Source organism: Macrobrachium rosenbergii, chromosome 51 (genome assembly GCF_040412425.1).
Source record: "Macrobrachium rosenbergii isolate ZJJX-2024 chromosome 51, ASM4041242v1, whole genome shotgun sequence".
Taxonomy (NCBI): Eukaryota; Metazoa; Arthropoda; class Malacostraca; order Decapoda; family Palaemonidae; genus Macrobrachium; species Macrobrachium rosenbergii.
The window spans coordinates 42480097-42505048 of NC_089791.1; the positions used below are offsets into that span (position 1 = coordinate 42480097).

At 39.1% G+C, this 24952-nt stretch overlaps 1 long non-coding RNA gene across 1 annotated transcript; it reads left to right on the forward strand.

The window, feature by feature from the left end:
* The first annotated feature begins 146 nt into the window (after nt 1-146).
* Nucleotides 147-15818, forward strand: LOC136833342 (uncharacterized). Its single transcript, XR_010851443.1, has 3 exons — nt 147-233; nt 10510-10982; nt 13353-15818. It is a non-coding gene; the product is annotated as an uncharacterized lncRNA (long non-coding RNA).
* Nucleotides 15819-24952: the final 9134 nt, after the last annotated feature.

The following is a 24952-nucleotide window of genomic DNA, read 5'->3' on the forward strand; positions in this document are numbered from 1 at the left end:
GATGTACTAAAATGTGCTTCAATAATTTATTGAAATGTTAATTTTGTTAAAATTTTTTTAAAGCAATAAGTTAATGTTTTTGACATAAAAACAAGTATTTTTTTTTAAACAAAACGCACTATAGGATCCTTGTTTCCTCAATTGACGTCCGGACCGTGAGTCCGTGACCAATGTTGACGTAGTTGGGGAACTACTAAACAACTGGGACGTATCGTTTCGTCGAATATTTGCAGGTATTTTGAATTTGTAGACCATTCTATCGTCCAAATGTGTAGAATAAGTTAGAGAGAATCATACTCCCGGCTTTTAGACGGTTAAATGCACAAGCAGATGTCCAAGTTAACAAATACTAGTTACAATGTTTGTCTAAGTGTAATTTATTATGGATCATAGTATTAGGCAATGCTTGAGGGTGTTAATGTCCGTCCGCTTTGGTAGGGAAAGTTAAGTATACCTTAGTTTAACCAGACCACTGAGCTGATTAACAGCTCTCCTAGGGCTGGCCCGAAGGATTAGATTTATTTTACGTGGCTAAGAACCAATTGGTGGTAATTCTAAGTATTAACTGCGGGCCTGTTTACCTTGGAAGCTCGTTTTGGTAATTCTTAAGTATTAGCTCCGCGCCTGTTTTTACCTGGAAATTGGTTTTTTCTACACTTTTAGGGCTTCTGATACCGGAGGCTAGTTTGTTGGCGGCCAAGTGTCATTTGCCCCCTAACTCTACTCAGCAGAGAAGGAGGACTGTGGGAATCTGGGATTCAGGTTGGGGGAGAACAGAGAAGTGTAGCGGACATGTTTACGTTAAGGGGGCGCTGGCTGGTGGGGAAAATGAGAGGGGGCCATACGCAAAAGGGAGGGAGCAGCTGAAAGGGTAGGGGGTAAGGGGGTAGGGAGGGAGAAAATTCCGGTAATTCTATATATTAGCTCCTTTTCAACTGGTTTTCTACACTTTTAGGGTTCTGATACTGGTGGTTCATCTGTTTGTTGCCATCAAATGGAATGTCCCTTCACACGTTTAGTACTGGCGGGGGGAGGGGTACCCATACGTTTCGTTATTGCACTTGCGGACGGATATGAACTGTCCGGAACAGACGTGCCTGTGCTCTGTCTTGTGAAGATCAGCGATGGAAACCTGTTGTTGGATGGACTTTGGGGGTTAATTACAGGTTAGACTCGAGCGCCAAAAATGAAAGGTAAATTCATAATTAGCAACCAAAAGACTGTAGAAAAAGTCAAGTTATAGTGCCGTCGGCAACGCAGAGCTACCTTATAGTCCTACCAAAATTCCTCATGTGCCCCATAAGTGGGGAGCGGTGCAAGAAGGGGGTGGGAGGAAGGTTGCACAAGCGGGAAACACAGGAACGAGTACGGGTAGAAGCGTAACAGTGGGGGTGGGGGAAGGGAGGAAACACTGCCTGGTAACGGGGACGGGGATAAAGAATATGGCCAACAAAAAACAAACTTCGCCAACTTTACCAGAAGCTGTTAAAGTGGAGAAAAACCCAGTTTCCAAGGTAAATACAGGAGCAGGGAGAAATTTAGTACTGGCCGGAAAGAGCAGCCTGGTAGGAATAAATAATTTGCACCCAAAAAAAGTTGACACCAACAGAACTAACTGGCCTTACCTACCGGGAGGGTAGAGATCAGCCGCTGCTTTCAAAATTGCGTGGAACCTGGTGTTGGGGTTGAGGAAGTGAATCTTGAAATAAGCCACAGCCAGATAGCCTACAAAACTGTACTTCCTCCTGCCGTATCTGGGGTTGCTGGCTCTGAGTTCCCGCCACCTCCAGTCACTGTTGTTGGTGTGGGCACTGGTTTCCGGGTCAACGAAGTTGGAGTGGTTGACCGTCAGGGCGACACTCCCTCCTGCAGTGCAGACAAAAGCACCATGTTTTTAGCAGGCCGTGATCTTAGCAAAGTCTAACCGTTTGTAATTGCCAAGCAATAGACAGAAAAGTTGCGGTAACTGAGATAGCAGTTAGCGCAAGACACTGGGAGAGAGTGCCGGGTTACCGGCTCAGACGAACGCGATGTGGACTAAAGGGATTCAGCCAGTGTACTGAACAAGAGAGCGCAAAAGGGTTTGTTTTAAGAGCGTGGCCTGGGTAACAGATAAGGGTTGTGGTGGGTCAAGGGGCGTGGGATGGGATTTGCACACCAGGGTTTGGGGAAGGGTTTACTTGAGGGAGTTTGAGGGGAACTTACGGCGGTAACAGCAATGGTTTTGTTGAAAAAGCTTCATGTTCGTTATGACAGTAAAGTAAAGAAACCAAATCTGGGTGTGAAATATGTGCCTGGGCAAATTTTTTTTTTTTTTTTTTTGTACAGATACGCTTTCGCCGTGTTTAGGACTGGGTTTGTGTGTGAAATTCATTTCGCCGTGTTTGGTAGTGGGTTTGGGGGAAAGGAATCTCGCTGGTTATGAGAAGGAAGTAAAGAAACGATGCCATAAAAAGTAAATTTTGGCCGGTTTCTCATGCCTCGTCTACCCCACCCATAACCCCGCTTTCCCTAGGAGTCCCCAAACAGTAGGGTAAACACAGCCAGGGTGAGCCACACCCAAATAACACTGTCCTGGAGTATACCTTCACCCATAGCCTCGCATTCCCATCGGGTCCCTAGCTTGTGGGTTGAGGAGCAGATCACTGTCCTCGGGTATACCCCACCCATAACCCCGCATTCCCATTGGGTCCCCTACCTTGTTGGATGAACTTCAGGGGTTAATTACAGGTTAATTACATTCGTGCAACAAAAATTTAAGGTAAATTCATAATTCGCAACTAAAAAACTGTAGAAAGTCAAGTTAGAAGGCCGTCGCAGCCGTGGAGCTACTACTTAGTTCTACCCTGGTTTTTTCTACATGTTTAGGGCTTATGATAATGGCGGCGAGTTTGTTTCTTGTCAGCCAACTGTTATTTGCCCCTTAACTCTACTCAGCGGTAAAGGGGGACTATGGGAATTTGGGGTTTTGGGTGGGGGAGAACACAAATGGAGCAGACACAATTACGTTGAGGTGGCGGGAGCCATTTGCCAACAGGAGGGAGCGGCTGAAAGGGTGGGGGTTAACGGGGCAGGGAGGGGGAGAGTGTCCCATGAGCCCCAACAGCGGGGGGAAGGAGGAGTGGCACAAGTGGGGGGTTGGAGGAAGCTTGCGCAAACGCAGAACACATTCAGATCAAGTGCGAGTAGCAACATAACAGTTGAGGGGAGGGGCGCCTTTTACCCGTAACGGGCATGGGGACAAAGAATGTGGCCGACAAAAAAAAACTTCAACTTTACCAGAAGCCCTAAAAGTGTAGAAAAAACCAGTTTCCAAGGTAAAAACAGAAGTGGAGAAGCATTTAGTGATGCCTGAAAGAAGTAACCTGAAAGAAATTTTTTTGCACCCAGAAAACTTAGACAGGAACAGGGTAAAGTGGCCCTACCTTAGGGACTGGGAGGATAGAGATCAGCCGCTGCCTTCAAAAATGCGTGGAACCAGGTGTTGGGGGCCTGGAAGTGAACTTTGAAGTAGGCTACAGCCATGTAGCGTACCAGTTTGATACATATATAAAGCAAAAGAAGAGGACAGTTTCAACGTCGAGGCAGGAACCAGAAAACCAGGTTTTGTGGAACAGCGACTGGTAAAAGTTACACCTCTTCCACCCCTTCTTCTGCGCTGTGGCATGTGCCCTGTCGCATCTAAATTCTCTCTTCTGCAGGTCGAGGCGACACTCCCTACCACAGTGTGGACAAAAGCACTTGTGTTTTTAACAGGCCGTGAACCTGGCAAAGTTTAATTGGGCGTTCGTAATTGCCTAAGTAAAAAGCAGAAAGTTGCAGAAGCTAAAGTAACAGTTAATGCGTCACTGGTAGGGTAATGCCGGGTTATGGGCTCAGATGCGCGAATTAGCCGGACGGGCAGGGATCAGCCAGTGTACTGAACCAGGAGCATAAAAACTTGTATGTTTTAGGCGAGGTCTGGGTAACCAGATAAAAGTTGTGGTGGGTTAGAGACGGTGGGATGTGGGTATTGGCGCAAATGGATGTTGGGGTAAGTTTGCTTGAGGGACATCAGGGGGAAGGGGGAAACTTAGGCGTCGGTAACAGGAAAGGTGGTTTTAGTGAAAAAGCTTGGGGGTGGTTATGACAGTAACGTAAAGAAACCAAATTTGGGTGTGAAAAATGTGTTTAGGTAAAATGTTATTTTTGGGGGTACCCATACACTTTCGCTGTGTTTAGTACTGGCTTGGCGGGTTAAATGCATTCCTCCGTGTTTAGTAGTGGCCTCGGGGGATGGAATGTCCATTCGCTGTGTTCAGTACTGGCCCGGGGGGATACCTACACACTTCCGTTATGTTCGTACTGGCTTGGGGCCTTAAATGTGTTTCGGCATGTTCAGTACTGGCCTCGGGGGGATGGAATGTCTTTGCGCCGTGTTTAGTAGTGGCCTCGGGGGGGTTGGAATGTTGCACCAGATGTCAGTAAGTGCAACCAAGAACGTTGAAACATTAAAAAAACCTCAACCATTTACATGTGTTTTCTTCTCTAGAGTGTTAAGTTTTAGTTTGGGAGGCTTGTATGCAGGGTGTGTTAGTTTCATGCATAAGTAAAGCACGTTAACAAAGTTATTGTACTTGCCGGACGGGATATGAACCGTTCCAAACAGACGTACCCATGCTCTGCCTTGTGACGGTCGCGTATGGGAACCCCGGAAACCCACCACAGTCCCCCCAAGAGAAAAGCATGTTAGCAACTGTGAGTGGTAAGATTTGGGGCGTTTTCCTCAACGGAGGGCTAACAGTATAATGTGATTGGTTAGATAAATGTTTTTGGGGGTTAGACCCCCCATCTCAGTTTCCTCAGTGAGGGAGTGAAATATGAACCAGTGGCTTCCCCATAAGTGTGCGTCTGGGCAACAGTGTTCGGAACAACAGTAGTAATGGGAGGGTTTGTCTTTGTAATGGCTCTCTAATGTTCTTGTTTGTTTGCTGTTTGTTTAGGGGTTTTTTATGTCTGAGGTGCCGTAAACAGTAAATTTTGGCCGTCTTCTCATCCCTTGTGGTCTATCCCACCCATAACCCTGCTTTTCCTAGGGGTCCCCTAAATTGTAGGGTAGAGAAACAAGCCGGTGAGCCGTTACATACCCAAATAACACTGTCCCGGTGGTATACCCCACCCATAATCCCACATTCCCATCGGGTCCCTGAGCTTGTTGGTTAGAGGGAGCAAATCACCTGTTCGGGTGGTATACCCCACCCATAACCCTGCTTTCCCATTGGGCCCCTACCGTGTTGGATGGACTTCAGGGGTTAATTACAGGTTAAATACATTTATGCGACAAAAGTTGAAGGTAAATCCATAAATAGCAACCAAAAAACTGTAGAAAAAGTTGTTAGAAGGTAATCGCCGCCACGGAGCTACTATTTAGTTCTACCCAATTGGTTACCTAGCAATGGGACCTACAGCTTATTGTGGAATCCAAACCACATTATAGCAAGAAATGAATTTCTATCACCAGAAATAAATTCCTCTAATTCTTCATTGGCCGGTCGGAGAATCTAACACGGGACCAGCAGAGCGCTAGCTAAGAACGATACCCACCCGTCCAATGAGGAACACAGATCGAATAGATTATGCATTCTAATGAATTAATTGGCCTTCCTCCCCGTATTATAAACGTATTAGGGGTAATATAAGCTAGTGGCCAGCACTGCTTAGGCTACTGTCAACCAGAAGGTTGTAAAAGGTTTAGTCTTATAAAAGTGCTGGAGTTCGTCACGTTAGGCCTTTTGCAGCCACAAGTGGCCATGGGCACAGTCAGACATGTTGGACAACATGATGTTTGAGAGTATATTTCAGTAGAACTAAGCAGTTGCTCCGCGGCAGCGATTTCCTTCTAACTCAACCTTTTCTACAGTTTTTTGGTTGCTAATTATGGATTTACCTTCAATTTTTGTTGCACAACTGTAACTAACCTGTAATTAACCACACAACTTCATCTAACAAGGTAGGGGACTGGATTGGAAAGCAGGGTTGTGGGTGGGGTATACAGTACCTCTGGGACGGTGACTTGCTCCCCCACTTGTTACTATTATACAATTTAGGGGACCCTTAGGGAAAGCGGGGTTATGGGTGGGGTAGACCAGGGGGGGGTGGTGAGAAGGCAACCAAACTTTACTGTATACAGCATAACAGGGACGAAAAACCCTTACTCAAACACAGGAGGAACAAGACGACAAAGGTAACTGTTACAAAGACAAACACTTCCACTACTACAGTAAACCCCCCGTATTCGCATTCTCATGGTTCGCGGACTCACGCATTCGTGGGTTTCTCTGTGGAACATATGTAGCCATCATTCGCGGGAAATTCGCCCATTCGCGGTATTTTTCACTGAGAAATATAATTACTGTATTTTCATATAATTTTCATGAATAAATGCACTTTTTGTGATAAAACTATTAAAATATTCAGGTATAAGTATTTATTAGGATTTTTCTTGGTTTAAGCTATCAAAATGGGCAGTTCTAAGTGTTTTTAGAGAGGTTTTAAGCATTCACGGATATGACCTATTCGCGGGGGAGGCGGGGTGTGGGACGCATCCCCCGCGAATAGGGGAGGTTCACTGTACTGCTATTTCGAATGCTGCCACGCATGCAATCTTATGAGCTTTTGGTACACAGGCTGACTCCTTACTAAGGAAAAGGAGCGGCGGATAATGTCTGTTTCGGTCCTTCTAAAGTTTCAATTTACGGCAAAATACACTTAAATCCCCAGGTGCTAGTATTAAACACGCCGAAATACATTTTATCCCCCAGGTGCCAGAACTAAACACAGTGAAAGGGGTTTCAGGAGGATTTGAGAAGTTTCTCCCATCGCTGGAAGGGATGTGGGGGGTATTCCTACGCAATCCTCACAGGCGTTTCCAACTATTGCACCTCCCTGTTTGCGTTGGAACAGTTCATAAGTATTTTGTTTCAGTACACCGGCTGATTCCTTGCTGCACGCTCCTTTGAACCTAAAACACGCCGCCTTTGGCCGTTACCTGCGAAAACCCTTATGTCAACTGCCGGGAAATTAACATATACTTTTACGGCAGTTACGAGATGTTAATTTACCTGCGTCAAAATCACGGCCTTTTAAAAAATAAAAAGCAAAATTTAGCCCTGATGCCTAGTGAGTATAGTCTCGGAGTCCCTAAGGTAAGTTTCTTAGAGCTTCTTTTCTTAGTGTACCGAACTTTTTTTTTTTTTTTCCAGATTATTTTATGAATTCGGAACTCTAAGTACATCTCCTTGCCTGTTTTTACCTTGGAAATACTTTTTTTTTTTTTCACGTGTTCTTTGTTGAGTAGAGTTAAGGGGCAAATAACAGTTGGCCAACAATAAACAAACTCACCTCCATTATCAGCAGCCCTATAAGTGTAGAAAAAAAGTTTCCAAGGTAAAAACAGGTGCAGAGCTAATACTAAGAATTACCTATACAGTATTTCGTATTTCTAAAGAAGAGTTATGCTTGGAGATATTGTTTATGAATTAATTTTCTTGGCTGAACGGTGTTTTAAATTTACCATCTTTTGCTCATGTTTCTATGCAGAAAAGCTCCATCGGACATCATGTTTAATACCAGCCTTTCGGGATTAACAAAAAAACCCAGGTAAAACTGTATATACTTTAGTTGTGCGGCCTGATTCCCGCCAGCTGCCCACCGGGACAGGTTTCACATAAATGAATGGACATAACCTTTCCTGACCTAACCAGATTTTACCTACCTAACCTAATCAGGCAAATTCTCTTGGTATCCCTAGCACCTGCAAAACAGCAAGCAAATTCCAGGCATTTTTATGGAATGTTGGCTTTGCTTTGGAGATTAGTCTTTTGGTCTTGCCCCGAGTTTAGAGCTAAGAACAATTTGAAGTCCTTTCCTCCTCATGGTTGTGAAGATACTGAACTTGACCTTATTCAGTGGTAATGAAATTGGGACACTTTTGTGGTGTGTAAAGGCAGTTAGTGTATTCAGATTAAAGCCAGATGGTAATGATATTAATCTTTAGGAGACTGAAAATTCCCAATTTAAAAATGCACTTTTCCATTTTTTTTGTTGTTTGGTAAATTAGTGCATAGAAAGCCTAATCCTGGTCCATTAACTTTACCGAAGGTAGTTACTCATAGCACGGGAGTTATTGCTGCTTCATTTAATTTATGAAAATTTTCTGCAGAGAACATAATGCAGCACTGTAGAGATGTAATTTTGTTAAAGATTGGGAATTTCACTTGATATTTCAGCCCCTAGTTTGCGAGTCATAGTGATTACAGTTTTTTTTTTTTTTTTAACCCCTGAGCAAAAGAGCAGCTTTGTAGCCTCTTTCCTGATTTTTTTTAGCCCAATCTTACATATTGGGGAGCATGGAGGTACATTCCTTTCATTATATAGTATTTCTTTATAGTAGTTTTGACTATAATTTGATTGACTGTTGGACCCAGACACAGGGGTCTCTTGAACACCATTTCTGCTGAGGTATTCTCTGTAAGGCGGGTCTTTACATGTCAAAGTGGAAATTGAAACTGCAGTAACCACAGACACAAAAGAAAAGCAGTAGCAATGTGAATGAAATGCAGAAAAAAGAAATATATGATTGATAAATAAATATATCCCACTAAAGAATTGGAGAGTGCAAAGACCTGTACATGTACAGTATAAGCTTCTCTGAGGTGGAAGCATGGGCATTTATGAAGAAAATGTGTGGTTGGAGTGAGTATGGTGGCAGAGATCTCAGTTGGAGTGATATGGACAAGTGATGAGAATAGATAGGGGACAGTTGGTTAGAAAAACAGTTGATATGGGAGCAGGAGGACAACGTCTTGTAAGAAAGCCTAGGAAATTGTGGTGAAAAGGGGGAATAGTTACTGTTATCAAATATTTTAACCAGACCACTGAGTCAAAACTCTGTCTTGCGTAGGGTTGGCCAGAGGTGATAGTTGAACACCGTATGTAACTGCATATCAGTGTTTTCATCAAGGATTTTTTTGAAACTTTGACAGTAGTATTTCTTTCTCAACAAAAACTTGAAATTGGATTGTGCAGTCCTGTGGGAAAAAAACCAAAGGGAGCTGACTGACAGAAATAGTGGACCTGATTGCCTGTTAAGGGGTATGTCCCTCCCTTAAGTGTATGGACCTTGCTGAAAAAAAAAAAAAACTTTTAACTGCTGTGGCTGACCAGCCAATAGAAGTTGAAAATCCTTACAGGTACCATTCTGTGGTACATTATTATGGTGGTCTCTGTCCACTTTTCTATTGCCTTGCTTTTAATAGCATATTATTAATAAAATTGGGATCTTTGTGGTTGATCTTAGATTTTGTTGGTACCGGGTTTTGAATGTTCCATGTGAGTGTGGTGGGTGATAATTGTGTGGTATTTAATGGTTTTAACATTTGTAAAGCTATAGTTTTTGCTTTGAGATTATCTCAGAAGTTTTATATCTCTTTACTCTTGCTGTTTTTGTCAGATTTTCACCGTTTTGCTTCCATGCACACTTAATGATTATAATGAGACCTCAAGGGTATAGAAGAGGCCCACATTAAGTTCATGTACCTCACTACATCAATACCCACTTTACTTGATAGTCTGGTCACTTGGAAGTATATGTAGATCGTTTAGAGCAATATAATATGTATGTAGACCTCCGTGTTACTTCAGCAAAAAACTGCTTTACTTTTACCCTGCCCAAATTCCAACAAACACAGAAGATAAAAGCTAAAACGTATCAGTGAAATAATACTAACAGGGTTTGTTCATGGGCATACCTCTCCTCTCATGGGATCTTTAAAAGAGGCAAGTGTGGCTTTGCCTTGTACCTCAGTACAGTGTAGCTACTCAGGATTTGAAAACAATAGTTGTGTATCATATAAATGTATAAATTTTAGAACGCTTTTTATTGTTGTAGAAATGTATGTTTTTCACAGGGAATTCCCTACTTTGAACTTATAACATTGTTGTCTGACATTGTTTATTAAAGTGTATAAAAGATTATAGTAGTTGAAGTAGCAAGTGGAAGAGGAAGATCTCCCCTTGTTGACCTGTTAGTTAATGAAGATTGCAGAAAAAGAGGGCGTTGTGTTTATAAAGCAATGTACTTTATTTTATTTTTGAGACATTTTATTAGATTTTTATCATTAATTTTTTTTTATGTGTAACATGATTCCAACAGTTCATGCAGTGAATGGCTCTCAGATACTTATATTTGGATGTGTTTATAAAGTAGAGAATAATGTCAGGTATGTTGCATTTTTCAATGTCTTTGAATTAGTAACTACTGTAATATCATATTTAAAAATTCCCTTTGGGTGTTGTAACATTAATTGAACTGCCAGCAAATGAAAAAAAGCAATGAACACAAGATCATATTTGATAGCAGGAGACACAATACTAGTTTATCTGGTGTGACATTTCCAAATAGGCTTCAGCTAATCTTGAGAAATTTGTCAGACTTAGGAAATAATTCTTTACCATTCTTTTCTTCCATAGATACACCATAAGAACTTTGAGTGAAGAAAAAACTTGACAACTTTGGAAAATTCCCAGTTCATCCTAAGATGACACCAACACTGAAAAAAGCCTCTTCCTCCTGCCAATTTATTCATCTTTGAAGGTCGCCCAGAAATATTTAAAGAAGCTGGTTACAGAAGCTGTAACACAAAGGAACTACTGTAAAGGCATTGAGGCTGATCCTGGCTAAGTTGTGGAGGTATAGTGTCGCTTGGCAAATCCTTGGACCTGGAAGTCAGCGGTGAAGACGTGGAGGAGTTAGTGGCCGAGCACAGAGAAGAGCTGACCTGACCACTGAGGAGCTGCAGGAGACTCAAAGGGAACATCATGATTGATGTGGTGGTTGAGGAACTGTCACACTGGATCAGTGTAGTTGTGTTAGGGGGCAAGAACTTATATGATTATGCTGTAAAATTAAATTCTGACACCAAGTCATCCTACAAGTCTGGAGGGTGAGCAGGAGCATTGTCTAAAAGCATTGTTGCCTTCAGAGGCAAATTTCTCCCTAGTAAATATTGTATTTTTTTTTTTTTATGGTTGGGCCAACAACTTCATTTACCCATTCCGTAGAAAACCGCCTGGTGACCCAAGCTTTGCTATTTGCCCTCCATCACAGTAACTTGTGTTTTTGAACGTTGCTCTTTTTGACAGTTTTCAACTTGCTGGTTTTCACTATGATAGATTACTAATGGCTTGAGCTTCAAAGTCCCCACAAGCATTCCCATAGCAACAGAGTTGTCCTGTCCTTCATTGGTTTGTGACCTGGTAGTAGTGCCTTTTCTTCATGGTTTATGGAGGTCCTGTTTGGGCTTTTTTTTTTTTTCCTAAGTAACCCTGTCTCATTGCAGTTGGGGAATGAAACCTGCAGCCTTCATGTAGTTCCTAAATTCACTGGCAGCATTTTTGTTGGCATTGGCAGTGTTTCCATGCCTCACCACACTATGAATGCCAGTTCTCTTTTTAAACTTATCAAACCAGCCATGGCTGGTTTTAAACACTGCTACCTTCAGTGCCCATACCAGGCTTTGTTTGTAAAACTCATACTTTTTCATAAATTGTGGCCTTGGAAACACTTAAACCTGCAAATTGCTTTTCATGATTCCAGATTAAGAGCAGTTTTTCCACTTCAGTGTTTGAGATCTCTGCTTTGTCACAGCTTCAACTCCTTTCGCTACATTGCTGCTTGTTTGCTTCTTTATAGTGGAGATTGTAGGTTCTGGGCATATGACGTTCAGTAGCAAGATCAGACACATGGGTACTGCTACTGTATTTAGCCATTACTGTATTTTTTTTTTTTTTCCTCTGTTGTGCTTCTGACTAATTTTCTTTTGGCCTAGCTATTATCACTACTTCTCTTGAGACTCATGATGCACTGTATACACATGAATACAGAAAAAAATGCAAAAACAAGCACAAAAAAATTAGAGCTGACCAACTAGGGTTGTACTTCCAGTATGTAGCTTCAAAGCTGGACAGTAAGGCAATAGCAAGAGATATATTTCTACAAAAATGGAGTAAAAGGAGGACATTCTACCTTTTTCCTCTATTGTCTCAGAGTGAAGGTTTTGAATAGACTACTAACTTTCAGCAGAAACACCTACTTTATAGCCACAAATTGGCCAGAGTCATTGGTTCCTAAGTGTTGGAAAGAGGTTTGTTAGGATGCAGTTTTGTCACCTGACAGACCCGTTTCCTAGTATACAGCCATTTTTCGTTGACAGTCATTACACAGTCAGATTATTGTAGTCTGTGAACAGGACATGGACTTGATTTTTCATATAGATTTGAATCAGTGTGAGTTCTAGTGGTCCTGCTGTATCACAGAAAAAAATAGTTTCCAAAGAGTGACAGTTTAAAAACTTTTAGTCTAAGTTACAGGTGTAGTTGTATTTGGCAAGAAAAGGATGGGAAAAGAAATGCTGTGCAATTTTTTCCATCTTGTATTAACAGGTTTTGACCCATATAATACATTTAGTATTGGTATGCTGTAGGCTTGCGAAGATAACACAGATTTACAGTGTGCAGATTAGTAAGGCTTGGAAATATTATAAAAATGGCAAAGTTTCTGTAGAATATATGAAAGATTTGTGAGGTTAGTGTGTATAGATACACCAGAGTGATTATATAAATACGGTGTCTGTATTTGTGTGCATTTCCTCAAATTAGCTATGTAAAATCTCAGATACTCCAGATATTGTTTCTCTTGTGCTACATATATGAAAGAACTGAATTGAATATAGAGTTTAGGCCAAAGGTCAAGCACTGAAACCTATAAGGTCATTCAGTGTTGGGAGGGAAATTGAGAATAGGTAGGTCTGAAAGGTGTAACAGGAGGAAAACCTTGCAGTTGCACTATATTTGTTAAGAGGGGGTGGAAAGCGAGATGGAAGAAAGATATTAATTGATATACAGTAAAAGTATTGAAAGAGGTTGCAGCTAGGGGCCGAAGGGACGTTGCAAAGAACCGTTAGTAATGCCTACAGTACACCGCATGAGGTGCAGTGGCGGCACTATCCCCCTACGGGCCATTTATGAAAGAGCGAGGTCATTTGATAGAGATTAATAGTTGGTAATGTAAAATTCATAACTTGTCACATCTTATGTAAACATTGTTCTCTTGATTGGTGAGGTCAGAATATATCTCTTGTGACTTTCAAACATTTTTTTTTATATTGAAAGTGATCTTGCTCATATCCAAATGTCTAGAAAATTACAATAAAGTTTTTAGTATTAGATGTTTATATTTGATGTGAAAGTTTTTTTTTTTTTACTTTTTTTTTTTTAACTGTTTTGTATTTCATCAAAGATCTTTGTTTTAACAGATGTAAAGGGAAAAGAAGCAATTAAAGATACCTGTACCCATGGTAAGGAATGAGGTAACCACATCAAAAGATTGGGCTCCCAGAGTGCTTCTGAAAGGATTATGAATGTTGAAGGATTTAGTCTCTTGCAAAGATTACAGCTCCACTGGCGTACCATGGTTCCTGCTGAGCCTTTCTAGTCTGGACATTTTCATGATGAAAGTGTTATGCCATGCATAGACCCATCATCTCTCATGGCAGTGAGACTTCGTGGTTTGTAACCTCTTGATTGATGTCAGCCATTTTCACTTTTAACAGATTGTATAAACCTAATGGATGTCTTGTGAAATGGTCAGCATTCATGTCAAGTTTTTTATATGTGTTTCTATGTTTTTTGAACAAGTGTAGTGGAGAGTGATTATTTTCTTGGTTTATATGATCATAAGGCGAATTTTCATGAACAGAAAGATTTTGAATTTAGAATTTGGTTTATATGATCACAAGGCTAATTTTCATGAACAGAAAGATTTTGAATTTAGAATTTCCATTACTTGAATTTTCACAGATGGCTTCTAATCCATTTGTTTTGATTGGCAAGAGATGCAAAATAAATTACCACAGTGCACACCTTGGTATATTTGGTTTAGGTGCTAAATGATGTAAGGGAGTCCTTAAATATGTTTTGAAACCCATGATAAATTTTCAGGCACAGAAAAATTTTGTTAGACTGCCAGTTCCACAGATGTTAAGCTTGGAAGGAAGTCCTTTGTATAAGAATTTTAACACACTGTTTTCAGATTTTTAATAACTGCTTATATATATAAAAGTTTAATTACACTGGAATGCATTAACTAAATAGTACTTATTTCAGTTCTCAACAAAATAGAAGTTGTATTTCTGACTTGATTTTATGGTTGTTATCTGTTATGTTTGCATGATGTTGAACAAAGGGATTTATTCAGTTTATGACCTTAGTCCATATAAAGTTTTAGCAATCTTGAGATTATTAACACTATTGTAACAATATCAGTAAAGTTTCATTTGACTAATCAAATAGCTTTGTGTCGTATGGGACGCTTATGTACATTGCAGTCACTTGAGAGAAAATTTGAGAGTTGAGGTGAACATTGTCTTACTTCCAAGTACTGTACACAGAACAGATGATGAAGCATAATCTTTATGTTGAGATTCATTAGTAAGTGTAGGCTGTATTGAGTAGCCTGTGGTTTGTGTTGACTGTATGACGTATGTGACCCTGTAGCATAAGCCTGAAGTGTTGTCATGTAATCCATGTGGATTTGTTTGGGCTGTGTTGTCTTGGGAAGCAGTCAGAAAAATGGTCCAATTTAGCAATGTGCTCTTGTTAAAGTGTGGGACTATGCCTGTCTTATGTTGTATAATAGCTGAAAAAATTTTACTGTATTAGGAAATTTCGTGATTTAGGAGTTTAGAAATTTCATTAGGATTTGTCTTGAAGCTTGTTAGTCTTACTATTTGAGTACGTTGGTTCTTGTATCCAACATTCTTCTTGTGCTGTCCTGATGTTTGAAGAAAGCTTTTGTCTCATGCTTTCATCATTATTAAGGCCAGTTGTATGTGGTCCATTTGTTTTGATGAAAATAGGGTTATCATCATTGTAACTGGAGGAAAAATTGATAATAGCTGCAGTGCCTGACTCTCAGAATATTTGCTGTGGCCATGACATGATCAAGGTTTTCATGTTGAGTGCAAATGTTTTAAGGGGAAAAGAAATTACTTTTTAACAAATAGCATATCACCTAGTAAGGAGTCGGTTTGGATACAATAGGAATTTACGTTAAGGGTGCATATTACTTTGCTAGTGATAGAAGCAGAAGGACAGAGGCCTACATACATCTGTTACTCGTTTTAAATTTTCATTATTATTATTGGTGAACATAATTTTTATGGAATGTGCTCAAAGGCCATGAACTTGCAGTGCAAGCTACTTCAAAGTAGATTGCATGTACTGTGCATGAAAAAGGCAGAAAGAAAAACTAGTGGTGCAGAAATGATTAAAGTACAGCGTTCTGGGATTTATGGATTTCTGATTAGTAAAATCTGATAGTAACAGAGACCCTTTAGTTTGCTTATGAACATACAAGATATCCAACAGACAACAGTAATTCCATGTCATTTCTAGCTTAAGGTAACCAGAGGGTTTTTGTGTATATAATTAACATGCATCACCTCCTATAATGTAGGGAAAGGAGAGTGCACTTCAGTTTACCACTAGCCAGAGGAACTCAAAACAGACTGGAAGGCTGTTTCAGACTAAGGCACAGGTTACTTTTTCAGAAAATTGTTTATATAGTTGTCATCCAGTGTATGGTCAACAGATGTTGCACATAAGTTTTTGTATTTCCTTTGCTTCAGTTTTGGCCTTTAGTTTCATCTGCAGGGTAAAATAAATAACTTTTTCACATACCCTTTGATACTTATGAAGTATTAAATGCACTGTTAGAAAATTCTTAGTAATTTCATTGACTTAAATATAACAGAAAAGGCTTAATTAAAATCCATTAAGAACTTCTATCATGAAAGTTACAGCTACACTAAAAAAAAAAAAAAAAAAAACCTGGTTCTAGATAAGGCCTGAATGCCTTGCATGAATTGTCACTTGAATGGTTTTACTGCCAGATAGGAATGGTTGCTACTGTACACTACTACTTTGAGAGATGAATATCAAATACATTCTGGTATCTAAAAGAATTATATGACGGTTTTCTCAAGTTACCTCAATATTCAATGCCAATTATAGTCTTCCCTCATAACAATGCCAATGTTAGTCTTACCTCATATGCAGTACAGTTCTTTGGCAAAAGCAGTTGGAACTTGGTTCATGTAATATATTGTATAGTGAAAGTTATTAAAAGCCATCATCAGTTAACATTCTTTTGAAACAAGTTACAATTTCTTACACACATGACAGCATCTGTAACACAGCAACTGTGCTTCAAATGGTTATACAGTAGAAATATATGAGAAGTGTGATCTGTATCAGAACAACATGGATTAGGAAGTGGCCAAGACGAAAAACTGATGACAGTTTGGTGTTTGACTTAAGTGTATGGCATGAGCAATGGAGAATGTTACATGCTGTAACTGTCTTACTAAAGTGGAGAATTATTTTTTGAGAGTTTAGCTTTTGAGCTCAAAATTAAAAAAAAAAAAAAAAATAGCACAACAAACTTCGCATTTGTTAAAAAATTTGTATATTCCAGGTCAAGAAAATGGCCTACAATTACACTCTGATGATAGAATACAGAGGCTTTGATTGTTGAGTGCTCTCAAAGGCAGTGCATCTTGGCTTGTTTTCCATTTCCTCTGATATAGCTTGATCAGAGAATTTCTTCAGAAAACTCTCGAAGATGGCTTCTCTGGTGAAGGAGATAGTGTTGTAATCATGATGTCGGTTCAGTAGCTTATTTTGATCAGTCCAACTGTAAATCCTATCAAAAGATTTAGACTTTGATTGCTTTCTGGTGTCTTACTCTGATGGTTCCAGGTTCTATTCCCATCTGAAGGTTTCATGTTGTATCTTCAAATTTTTGTTATTATGAGTCCCAATCCTTGAGTTTGATGGACCCTATTGCTGTACTGTATTTTTGAGTTTCCATGTGGAGACATGGTTGAATCTCATTGGCTTGTTTTGAATACTCTACGTTCATTTCATATCAAGAGATTGGAGATTTTTAGGTCAAGTTGAATCACACACTACTTACTTGAATGTAGCTCATCTGGAGCTACATTCAGTAAGTATGTGATCCAAAGTCTCATCTGGAGATTTAGACCCCCCTTAATTGAATGTTATGGGCTTCTTTGGTAAGTCTAGGTTCAGTTACATAAGAGTAAGATTACAGTAATTCCATTGTTTTATTTGGTGGGCCATTTCCCTTGGGCAATTTTGACCATAGTTACTGTAAATCCTGTTAACTTAGTATCTTGGTTATAAGTTAAATTTCTATTTGAAGGTATTGACGTGAGCATTGTCTGTAAGTTTGTGCAGTTCCCTGCTTGTAACTCCAAATTTCATCCATTGGCTTATTTTCATAGGTCCAGATTTTATTTCATGCCAAATTGACAAACGTATTCCATTTGAATACTTTCAATTTAACAGTAGAATTACACTTTTCCTCCGAACCACACCGATGTATAAAAGTTTCCACTTCTGTGAACACTGAGAATGTGGTATATTTGTAGAATATTAATGTGAAATGTACTGTGAATTATTCCATTGGCCTAGACATTTCACCACATTAGTAACATTTGTTGCAAGTTGGTAAGGCATTTTTTTCTCTCTCAAAAGACGGGTGTTGACTTTATCCTTAACTCGGCTTTTATGTTTGAGGGTTGGACCCGCATGAGTGTAGAAGAAAATCTCTCGTATCATAATCTGCAAAATATATTCCTTTTGTAGCATACATTTACAGTGCAGCATTTGTTTCCTGCTCCAAAGTTCATTGATGCCTAGTTCAGATTTCCTTATTTGTTTTGACAGGCTTTCACTCTTGAGAGAGGCTCGCCTGTGGGCTTTGTCATGACCTATTATTTTTTGCAGTATTGTGTAGAGATATGTTGCAGTGTAGGCTACTAACTAGGCTCTCAGCTTGCATTTTACAGCTCTGGTTGGGGTGTCATGACTATGGGACAGCTCTTCCATGGCACTTGGTAATTTTTTCTTTCATTGTCCTAGTTGCCACTCATTTTAATCCCAAGTTTTTTGGGAATTATGTTCAACACTTCGGAGTTATGATCTTACATCTTGGTATGAATTCAGTTTGTCAGTATTTATGAGCTCATTGTGACTCATTGCCTCACAGCCAACTTCCTTAGTCTTGCTGCCAGTTTTCAAGCATTTACTTTTGTTGGGAAGAGGTTTCTGATCTCATTCCTGGCTTCTGTTTTGGTGCCTCCCCTCTCTCTTTTCCTTTTTCATTAAAAGACATCTTATAGATCTGCATTCTTATTCAAGAAGTGGTTGATCTTTCATATCTCTGTCCTTTCTTTTTTATCATGTTCTTAAGACATCTTATAAATCTACATTCTTATTCAAGAAGTGATTGATCGAAAAGGTCAGTGAAAGGTATTGATCGAAAAGGTCAGTGAAAGGTAAATATGTTGGTGGGTAGCACTTGTAATGAGAGTTAGGGACATAGTTTGTCTAGTTATTTGAGGGGTTTATTGTTCTAAAGCACGAATTTGCATTACAGATTACTGTATATCTAGGGGATTAAGGCATTTTTATTGAGTTGCATTATTGCATAATATTTTTTTGTTCCATAAATATGAAAACTGTACTGCAAGTCTTAATGTTTAATACTTGGGAACTCATGTTATGGATAAATTACTTGCATCCAAGCAGTGACTTGACTCAGTTGTGATTGGAGGTAATGGCACAAAAAATCCAGTTTCTAAACCTAAACCTTGGAATATACAAACAGCTGTCCCTATGAACTAGAAATTGTCTGAATATTAAGAAATTTTTTTCCTTTGACATAGCTTAAAGACACAATCTCATTATCCCTCTGCATAGTCAGGATGTTTGTTACAAGTGTAGGGTTAAGAAGTTTCCTAGTAGACTTGATATTTAAGTTTCATTGGATATGACAAAGTAAATCTTTATTACTGATGAAATAAGAGCTTTTGCAAAAACTTTTTCCATCTATGTAATTTTGATCGTGTTCATATTGGCCTGTAAAATTTCACTCAAAATGAGGTTTTTTTCCAATTTTTGTATTTTTTAGAATTGCAGTAGAAATTAAACTTGTAAGTGGTTTATGTAGGTTTTTTAGGTACTTGTTGTGATGCAAGTCATATATGGGTGTAAATGACTACGGTTACTCTTTAGGTTTGCCATCGTGAAATGTGGTGAGCAATTCAAACGTTGGGAAGAGTTAGTAACTGGCTTCATAAATAAGGCTGAGAGAAATTATGCTATTTGGTGAAATTTTTTTTATTGGGTTATACATGTACTATACTAACAACTGTCAACGGTCAGAATTCACATGGGTTTTAATATCTGTAATAAAAAACTTGTTAGATATTACTAACGAAACACAGCAGCCTGACGAGTCTTCCCTGTCCAAACTTGACTTTACCAAGAATTATGAGATTTGTTAGGTAATAACTGAAGTGAATAATTTATAAGACATCAGTGGTGTAATGTGAATTTGATAGTTCAAAATTCAGAAATGTTTCATTTAAAAACACTAGCCTTTTGGTCATTTAAACTGAATAGGGATTGCCTTTCTTCGTGTTATTTGTTAACCTTGTGACTGAACGGGTCTGGGTAATATCGATTGTGTTGCTTTAATCAAACTGGTGGTTGCTATGGTTGTGTAGGCTGAAAGTGGCTCCCCCCTCCAGGTTAAAGAAAATCATTTGGCATGAAAGAAAATGGGTTTGTTTCTTAACAGAAAACGTCACAGGCAGGTGGGACAAAAGAGGTGGATATATGAGCAGTGCTGAGGTGTCCATTGCAAGGGTCATTCACTGCATTCATAATTCAGGAAGACTGTAGGGTCCCAAGAAGTCATCACCACTTGGTTACCTCATGGCCAGTGGTAAATGTAGTAGGGAAATGAAACTAAGACATCCCTGTACATCCTTGATGACATCAAAGTAAATTTAAATTGTCCATTGGCTAAATTGGCCCCCTGATTTCATATACTGTACTCTGTATTTACTACTTGTGCATTTAAAGGAGTCTCTACAGTATATATAATTTTAACAATTGTGACAATGAATTTTTTTTATACTCCAGCTCTTCAGTGTTCAGTATCCCTACCATACATATGTAAAATTGATCTCTCTTGAGCTAGCTTGCTTATGAGTACTACATACCCAAAAGGATTTTTTGTTGACTTATGTCAGCGTCACATGAGAACCAACAAAGGTCATGGCGAGAAACTTTTGTCCACAACTGCTGCATTCCATACAGGCTGTGGAATACAGCAGTTGTAGACAAAATTCTTGCCATGACCTTAGTTGGTTTCTCATGTTAAGCTGACATAAATCAACAAAATACTGTGTACCAGAAACAATGCAGCAAAGAAATTCCATTAAAAAAAGGTGGTGGGTTAGGATTTTAGGCAGGGTGAGAAATAAGAAAATGAGACCTCAACAAAACTAGAACAAAAAGAAAACTAAGAAAATGGCTCTGATCAAATAGTGAAGAAGGGGGGGGGGTTATGCACGTTGGTGAGCAGAGCAACAATAATATTTCAGAGAGATGAAATGAAGAGAGATCTTTAAGTACAACCAAAGACAAGAGGATGAGGAAAGGGGAGTGTGTTGTATCAACAAGGAGGGGAGGTGATTTTTCTGAGATGACAACAAGAATAGCCAAGTTTTTAGAACTGAGCTGCATGGTCTGTATAGTGAAACGGAGAAAAATTTCTTTACATGACAAGATTTTAGCAACAGAGGATGGGGGGGTTTGTAAAGATGAAGCAGACAGAAGAAACTTGTCCAACATCAAAACCAATGTAATGAACAGCACCAGGCATGGTAAAATGAAAACCTTTAGAAGCAGACAAAAGAAACTTGTCCAACATCAAAACCAATGTAATGAACAGCACCAGGCATGGTAAAATGAAAAAACCTTTAGAAGGGGGTAGGAGGTTTTAACACGAACACAGAAAATGTGTCGATAGAATACTGGAATGCTTAACAGCCTTTTGAAAATCAACCGGTTACTGACAAAGTATTTGAACCAGCAGCTTACAAATACAAAGGTAGACTGTGGCACTGGAAGAGGTTACAACAGTCTGCAGGAAGACAAAGCTGGAAGAGCTACAGGACCATCTGGAAAGAGAAGGTATGATGGTTATTAAAAAAAAAAAAAAAATTAAACAAGAAACAGCATCAAACACATGTTAACTCTCATGCAGTGCAGAAAGGGAAACCCTGGTACCATGCACATAAAATGGAAAAGTGTGTGCAATGAAGATTATATAAAAAAAAAGTGAGTTATGGTGATAATGAAAATCCAGCATGAGCAGTTATGTGGGTGGTGCAGGTGATATATTGTACAGTATAAACCAATTGACCAATATTGGCCTCTCACTTGGGAAGTAGTGTTTTGAGTAAAAACCAAAATTAAATATCAAAAGTAACATCTTGCTAGATTCTCAAAACTGTAACAAACCATAACAGGAATAAGGTATTTTAAACAGACAAATCAATAAGGTGATACAGAAGTTTGTACAAACATCTCTCAAAGTAGTTATGACAGCGTATGTTAAAAAAAAAGTGGGGAATAATAGGCAAGAATACTTTAGTAGGGAATGTTTATGACCTATACTAATAAATTTCAAATAACATGACACTTCCACAGAAAATGACATAAGCCTCCGAGACATTACTAACAAAGGCTCAGAATTTGTCAGAATGATCCCAGATCACATTTCTGTAAATGTAGACAGATGTGGTGGGCATCATGATATAGACAAAAGAGATTCTAGATAGTCGGGAAATGTATACTGAAGATAGAGAAGTGGTGGGAGGATCAAGAGATTTATGAAGGGTACAGCAAGGATGAAAAAATGAGACCACAAAGAACAAGGTGTGTGGAGTGAAACTCAAAGTCTACGCAAATAAGATTGGTCTAAGTAAATCTGGGAGATGACACCTTATCTTCCTCAAATAGAACTGAGTTTAGTCTGGCAACACTTGTCAATAAATATATTTGAAGGTTAAGTTTCATCTGGGGCTGAACAACAAAAAAGGTGAAGACCATACTGGAATCATGAACTTGGAGCAGACAGCACAGCCAACCGAGTAATATATCATCACCAACTAGATAAAAGTTATTTAAGTAGATTATCAAGTACAGCAAGATGTCCACATAACTGGGGCACCCTTCAAATACATCTTAGAAGTTAATGGACTAAGGTTCCTTTCTAAAACAGGTTTTGGCTATAGATTTTCTATCCTTACTATATTATCTTACAAAGAAATGAACAGCCAAACCTAAAATTCTGGCCAGACCTTTCACCTTAAAGGAAATCCACAGTACAGGATGTTATGCCTTAAAGGAAATCCACAGTACAGGATGTTATGCCTAATTTCCAAGCAGTACAGCATAATGAAAGAAATTTAAGGTGGAGACTGACCTTGAGAATGGAACAGTTTGATAGATGTTAAAGCATGGTAAGAGACATGCATAACAGTCTAAGCAGTATAATACCAATAAATAATTACTTCAGCCCAACAATAAAACACCTAATCTACTACCATCAATTACAAGTTTCCCATGGTACCTCAAAGTTTACAATAATTGTGTAATTAGCGCTATAGTACCATGCATGATAATTGGTCCTTCGACACAACCTTTACATGTTTTCACAAAGTAGTCTAAGCAGCATATTGGTTAAAGTTGATAATTCTTGCCACCACATGTGAAAGCCCAAGACAAGCAACTTTAAAAGGAAAATTCTGCATTTAAAATTTTAACCCTGAAGTCATTTCCCTTAGGCCATTTTCTCTTAAAAGCCAGTTTTTCTCTAAAAATCCAGCTACTTGCACAGAGCATGATGGGTATTTTCAGGCAATATCAACCAGAAAGCAATGTGAAACAGACCTGTGAAAAAACACAATGTAAAGGGCAGATGGCACTACACCTGGGGTATGGAAAGACCCTTGAATGTTACCTACAAGACACTGAAACGGTACACCCCTCTATGGGAGAGTAGTAGTAGGGTTTTGCCCTAAGAAGAAAAAATTCAAGCATCAAGTAAAATAAAGTCTTGTACAACCATACTTTTCCGACACTGGTACCTTGATCAAGATTGGCCTAACACCCTACATATTTTCAGCAACAAACTTTAGCCAGACCACTCAATTTTCACTAGTAGGGTTGGTAAACATGATTTATTCATAATGAATACCTCAGACTTTACTTATTGTATTCCATTAAAGATCTTGATAAACTGCCTTTCAAAGAATTGTTTACAAGACTCAATTGTTGGTAAAAATTAAGACAACCAGTGGAGAATGCTTGATGTTAAGTTTTTTTTTCTGCATTCAGGGACTGAGTCATGTGAGATATTAATGAAATATCCATGTGACCAATGATGGGACCAATTCTTAGACTGGATACTATTACTTCCATGTGTTTTGGATTGAACACCCCAATGCAATAGTTGCTCTAATCTGCTTTCATTTATCATTTTCAAATCAAGTGCTGCTAATCATTTGCCATTTACTATTGGTGCGTTATTTTAAGAGAACAGGTATGCAGCACCTGACCTGCTCATGGTGCAACTTTGACCTACTTTACTGTATTGTCATTTCCTTCAGTGCTTTCAAAGTGCAGAGAATGATTGAATAAAATTTCAACTTTGATTTAAGTTTAAAATAATTTGTCAAGGGAACCCCTAATTTGTTGAAAATGGGTCTTTGGGACAAATTTCAATGCTTTTAAAGCATTCCTTATTTAGTAAAAATTACACATTTCTAAGGTGGCCTGATTTTAGTCTTAATTGCTGAACACATCGGATACAATTCTGCTGAAACATGCCAAGAAAACTGGCTTGTTCCATTAGGCAATACTGAAAGTCCTCCTTCACAGGGAAAATTGGATCCATTGCATTGACTGCTTAATGCCGACCTTTGTTTTGTATGTTCTTACTGCATGTTAACTTATGATGTTAGAAGGTATATAAATAATTTTTGGATATATAGTACAAGTGTGTGTATTAAGTATACCTTAGTTTAACCAGACCACTGAGCTGATTAACAGCTCTCCTAGGGCTGGCCCAAAGGATTAGACTTATTTTACGTGGCTAGGAACCAATTGGTTACCTAGCAACAGGACCTACAGCCTACTGAATTTCTATCAGCAGATATAAATTCCTCTAATTCTTCATTGGCCGGCCAGAGACTCGAATGCAGGCCCAGCAGTGCTAGCCGAGAACTATACCGACCCGTCCAACGAGGAACTATAGTGTGTGTATTAACACACACTTTATGCATATACTGCACAAGGGGGTAATTCTAGTGCTGGATGCAGTGTTAATTGAACTTTACTTGATCTATTGGCTAATTGGGAATGCTGGAGGATGATGGTTTATATAACACAATCTCATACACTGAAAAGCTCTTTAGTTGACGAGTCATTTGTCTGGCTAGGGCTTATGGCATGAAGGATGGGTCACAATGAAGCCAAAGATTCACAGGAACAAATGCTGGTAAGAGTAGTTCCACTCATTCTGAAGAAAAAGTGATGTACCAACACCTCCAGGATGGGTAACACAAAGCAGGATAGAGAATTCCAAATCTTAATAAGAGGTAAGAAAAAGCTTCCAAGTCCATGCAATCCCTGAATTGCTAATTTCCAGAATAAATGAGGTAAAGAGTGTCTTGACAGGGGAGGACTCTCCCCTTAAAAAACATTGGAGTATCTAAATAGTGCTTATAGAAAAAGACAGCAAGCCTCTTTCTGAAGAGGGAGGAAAATGGATCTAATAGCTCTGACTCACAAATTTTCACCAAACATTCAATAACAATCAGTCAGGTAAGCAGTGCCCTGTAACAGACCAGTGATGAGGCTCAAGTTCTCTTTTACACCAATTTACAATGGTAAGTACAGCCCTTCA